At 41.1% G+C, this 5629-nt stretch overlaps 1 pseudogene; it reads left to right on the forward strand.

Annotated features, from left to right (window-relative positions):
• Positions 1-3046: 3046 nt before the first annotated feature.
• LOC104166944 lies at positions 3047-5100 on the forward strand (annotated as a pseudogene).
• Positions 5101-5629: the final 529 nt, after the last annotated feature.

A 5629-nucleotide genomic window follows, 5' to 3' on the forward strand; every position in this document is an offset into this window, starting at 1 on the left:
TTATCCCCCACTCCGTGCCTGCCTGCTGTGCAGCCGAGCTCGGTGAGGTTCAGGTGCCCGCCCCGCCCGGTGAGCGATGTAAGCTGCTGCGGCACGACACGCGGTCCCATGGTCATCACTGGGAGAGCGGTATCGGGTTTTGTATATCTCTATTTATATTATTATTAATATTAGCTTTAATATTATTTATACTATTTTTCACTGTTACTGTTTTATTAAAGTTTGTTTTAAGTTCCAACCCGCCAGTCTCTCTCCCTTTTCTCCTCTCCTTCCATCTCTGGGAAGGGACGGGGTTAACAGAGAGCATCTGCCACCCGCTTTAAGCGCCGGCCCAGCCTTAAACAGTGACACTGTCGTTTTCACATATGCCAGCACGATTCAAGTTCCACTTAAAACTTGCAACACTTCAGAACCTGATTTTAATGTGAAACAGAGACCTGTAATTGATTGACTGGTTTAAAAATTACTTATTGCATGTACAGATTGAGTAAGTCACAGCATGTTATATACTAGTAGCAATTGACCCTGGAGCCAGCAGAACTCATAGCTTGCTGTGATGTTACAGGGTAATGATCTTCGTGGAGGAGCACCCCTAGCAATGTCATGTATCTGGTTCTGCCAGTGCTTCCAAAGTCACTAGATCAGACTGTTGTCTGTCCTCTGACCATAAGCCCCACTATTTCCTTCCGTTGCTTTTCATGTTAATTTTCAGTACATCTTATTCTATGGAGATACATTCTTATTCTGTGATACTGTTTGAGCAGTACAGAAGCACCACGAAGCAGAAGCTACAGCATGCTGGCTGCCAGGAGAACTGCCCGGAAGATCCACTTCCAGGTAGTATCTCATGTGCTTTATCCCTGAACAGCTTTTGCAGAGAGTCTGCAGCAAGGGAACAGCTTCTGAACCTTGAGAGAGAAAAAAGGACAGTGGAGAAGCAGTATCAGTAGGAAAAGAGGAATGTAGAACTGAAAAGCAAAAAAGAGGTCCTTTAGAAGTCAGAAAGAACAAACACCTGCATCCAGGCTAGACTTCTAAGGGTGGAAAGAAGGCAAGTGCTTGGGAGGGCAGGAGGTGTCAGTTGCGTATTTTCGTCATGACTGCATTTGTAGAGGAACAGTTGATTTAGGACTCTCGTGAATACATGATCCTACAGACTCCTACATCCCCCTGAAAGAGGTGGTGCTGTAAATGAGGACCTCCACTTGAGGAGAAAAGAGAGCTCTGCCTTTGTTGTTGAAGGAAGATGAGATTACTTCATTGGAGATTAGGTTTTCTAGAGAAGTAGTTCCTAAGCTTGGATATTTTTCAGAGTCATTCTTTTCTGTGTTGGGATGAAAGTTATCCATGCCACCTACACTTCTCAAGTGTTCTGCAGAGAAATCAAGCGAAGTAGTTAGTGTTGTGTTGTCCCTTTTTTCATGTTTTCTCAGTGCTGGCTAAAGCTGGCTTTTTTAACCTTAAAGACAGCGGTTATGGGTTTCTTTGTCTGGACTTCAACATTTTTTTTCTCTCTGGAAGAGTAATGATCTTTCTGTCTCTTTCTTTTTTAGAACATGATCTCAGCAGCTAAGGAGATTTGCAGCGAATAGCAACATTTTGCCCTAAGCTAGCACAAGTAACTTGCACCAGATGCCAACAGATTGGAGGAGAGCATCCCAGAGGAGGGCCATGAAGATGATCAGGGGGCGGGAGCACCTCTGCTATGATGACAACCTAAGGGAGTTGGGGTTGCTAAACCTAGGGAAGAGACTCTGAGGAGACCTTATAGAAGCCTTCTTGTTTTTAAAAGGGGCCTGAAGGAAAGATGGGAAGGGACCTTTTATCAGGGAGTGTAGTGATAGGATGAGGGGTAATGGTTTTAAACTAGAAGAGGGAAGATTTATATCAGGTATTAGGAAGAAATTCTTTACAGTGAAGGTGGTGAGACACTGGAACAAGTTATCTACAGAAGTTGTGGATGCCCCCTCCCTGGAAGTGTTCAAGGTCAGGTTGGACGAGGTTTTGAGTAACCTCATCTAGTGGAAGGTGTCCCTGGCCATGGCATGGGGATTATAACTAGACAATCTTTAAGGTCCCTTCCAACCCAAACCACTCCATGATTCTATGATTGTTGTGGTTTAACCCTAAATACCTTAAATATATTTAACCTTAAATATGTTGCCTAATACCACACAGTTGCTTGCGCACTCGCCGCAGTGGGATGGGGGAAAGAATTGCAAGGGTAAAAGTGAGAAAACTCATTAGTTGAGACAAAGATAGTTTAATAAACAAAGCAAAAGTTGCATGGGTAAGCAAAGCAAAATAAGGAACTCATTCACTACTTCCCATTAACAGGCAAGTGTTTAGCCATCTCCAGGAAAACAGGACTCCACCATGTGCAACAGTTACTTGGGAATATAAATGCCATAACTCCAAACATCTCCCACTTCCTTCTTCTTCTCACAGCTTTTATTGTTGAGTATTATGTCATACGGCATAGAATATCCCTTTGGTCAGTTGGGATCAGCTGTCCCAGCTCTGTCCCCTCCCAGCTTCTTGTGCACACCCAGCCTACTCGCTGGTAGGGCAGTCCGAGATGCAGAAAAGATCTTGAGGCTGTCTGAGTACTGTTCAGCAATAACTAAAATGTCCCGGTGTTATTAGCACTGTTTTAATCACAAATCCAAACATAGCATCATACAAGCTACTATGAAGAAATTTAAATCTATCCCAGCCAAAACCAGTACATCTGGTGACTCTAAACTAGTATCTCCTGATCCTAAAGCCCCGCCTGCTTGCACAGATTTGACAATGTTGGCTATCTAGATCACTGCTTCCACAGGTTCTGTTTCTGTTTTGTCCTGGAGTTGCCAAAAACCAAAGCAGAACACCTGCTCTGCAAGCAGTCTTTCTGTTCTGTTTTTCACAGAATTCATGATTAAGATTACTTTAAGGAGCACATACTCAGACCTTCAGAAAATGTCTCTTTTAACAGCCCTGATGGCTGGAGATTTCCATACCATAATACAATATCCTAACATCGGAACACCATACTTCAGCTTAATTTGTCAATCTTGCCCTATCTCCTTTTAACTTAGAAGTGTATGATCAGCATACCAAACATGACTTCTCTGCTCCGTTGTATGACGAAGAGAAGTGTTCAGACTCATCAATTTTTACAATATCTCCATATGAAGTAGATTCTCAAGAACTACATCACAGTTCATCTGTGACTGGTACTGATCAATCCCCCTTGGGTGATGAAACTCCAGGGCTATGATGTTCCATTTCAAGACAGAGGTTCATGCAATAATAAAATTTCCTCTAGAGGTTTCAGAAAGTTCTAGTGAGGAGTTTGCTGTGAAAAGAACTGAACAATAAACTCAGTTACAGGCTAATGCTGACAATGACTGTTCTTTGGACAATTGTATTCTTCTTGGATATGTTAAGTCATTAGCTGAGAGGACACTAAAACCAGTTGAGCTGTCTCTGGACACCGAGGAGTCAGTCAGAGAAGAGAAAAGAGAAGACATGAAGAAACTGCAGCCAACTTGGTTTCACAGTTGTAGTGACAGTTAACCAAGCAGAAGTTCTTTGCCATACTTCTCTGTACACTCAGAGAATGTAGGAAGGTTTAAGAGTTGCTCATCCCATGCAGTCAAGAAGAAATGTGATAAGAACAAATGAAAAGTAAAAGATCTATATCACAGGACTTGATCTGGAGCCCCTCTTCAGGAAGTGACACAATATGCTTTCCTTGCAATCACAGATTATGCAGAAAAAGAAAGTCCGTGAATCCACAATCCTGTTCACAGCACAGTCAAGGCAGTCATGATCATAGGACTAGGAAGGAGCATCATGGCAAAGATTAATTTAAAAGCAGTTGACCAAGAAACAGAGATAGTAGTATACACAGGAACAAAAGAAGAGGATATTGAGAACTCATGACACCAGCACCTCTCAAGAAAGCCAGAGAGGATCTCTAAATCATGAAACCACTACATCCAGAGAAGTAAGTAGATCATGAGCATGCAGCAAAGGCCCTGGCAAAAGAAGATCAAGAAGCACAGACAATCATCATTATTATATGAGAGACAATAGCTAAAGTAGATACCAGGAGGTTCTGCTTTTTAAAGTCAAAACATGGTTGAAGATGTCTATGAAACCTCCTGCAGGAGGAGGACTCAGTCTAATGTGCACTATTCAAGGCAAGTTACTAGTCCAGAATACAGTATACAGTCTTTTACTGAAATTATAGGAAAGGACTCTATGAGAGACACTATTGTTATTATGAAAGCTGCAAATCAAGGAGTGAATCAAGTAATGTGTCAAGGACATTCTCTGGAAGTACTGAGAGAATTAAAAGTGAAAAGCCTGTTGGAGAAAGAAAGTACAAAACTCACAACTTGGACAATGCTGTCAAGGATACCACAATTCTAGAGAAAGGAAATGACCACAAGAAAACTTTATCAAAATTCAGCAGCTGCTACAAAAATGGAGATAGTGTTTCAGATAGTCAAGCAAGTAGCGAGACAAAGTATAAGAAAATGAAAAGAAGAAACTAGGAGTCCAAGTGTGGAGACAATGACACATTATAAAAAGAAAAAGGAAAATTGTAAGAATAAACATCAGAAAGATCACACAAGTAACTCGGCACATTCTTATCCAGTTGTGATTACAATTGATAGTGATAGCGATAAAGAGTTAGAAAGTATTGAATTTGACAGCAGCATTACTTGGATGGGCAGAACTCAGATAAATGAGAAGGAAAATGAGCCTCCATCTTATTTGCTGGGAATGACAGAATGTGGAGATATTTAGAAAGTCAGTAAGGAAACTGCAATTGCTGCCAAAAATTATAGTTTTACTACCACAACAAGGATGTTAGATGGTGACATTAGAAATGCTGAAGTTGAGCTTTGAGAAACAGCAACTGATCAAAACCTTGTTGTAATGGATACCAGTACTATCAGTCCTTACTCAAAAATCGTAACTAGCCATGTTCAAGGCACACAAACAGTACCTCCTAGTCAATTGATTTCTCCCAGAAATTCCTTTCTAGAGCATGCAGAGGAAACACCATCGACACTGAGACTGCTAAAGAGATTTTTCAACTGATCCCATTGATTTGATTCCCCAGGGGAAAAAAAAAAAAAGAAGGAAAAAAAAAGTGAAGAAGATAGAGTATTGCTGGCACAGAACTTCTAAAGTTTCTCAGAATAGGGTTTGAAAATTGCAATTTCGTAAAGCAATCCTATATTCTTATAGTTTGTAAAATATATACACAGAGTATGTCACAGTTGTTTGTAAAAACAAACAAACAAAAACACAGAAATGGGTTGCTTGCTTGCTTTCAGATATGGTTCTCTTCTCCCTTCACTTGCACTTGGGAGAATCTTACTCAGAGCGCCAAAACTGACTCTTCTCCCTAAATGTACAGAACAGTGTGGGCTGTAGAATTGATCCTCATTCTTGAGCCTGCTTGCAGCTACACAAATGTGATCCCTGGCAGTACTTCCCTTTGGTTTACCTGGGGACAAATTTGAATGTTAATTTGCCATTGGTTTTAATAGGGCACTCACTACGGTAATGATTTGGAGCTCTCACGCCATTAGCATATTTTGCATCCCATTACTATTCATGGTGA

This window comes from Cariama cristata, unplaced genomic scaffold, assembly GCF_000690535.1.
Source record: "Cariama cristata isolate BGI_N322 unplaced genomic scaffold, ASM69053v1 scaffold12649, whole genome shotgun sequence".
Taxonomy (NCBI): Eukaryota; Metazoa; Chordata; class Aves; order Cariamiformes; family Cariamidae; genus Cariama; species Cariama cristata.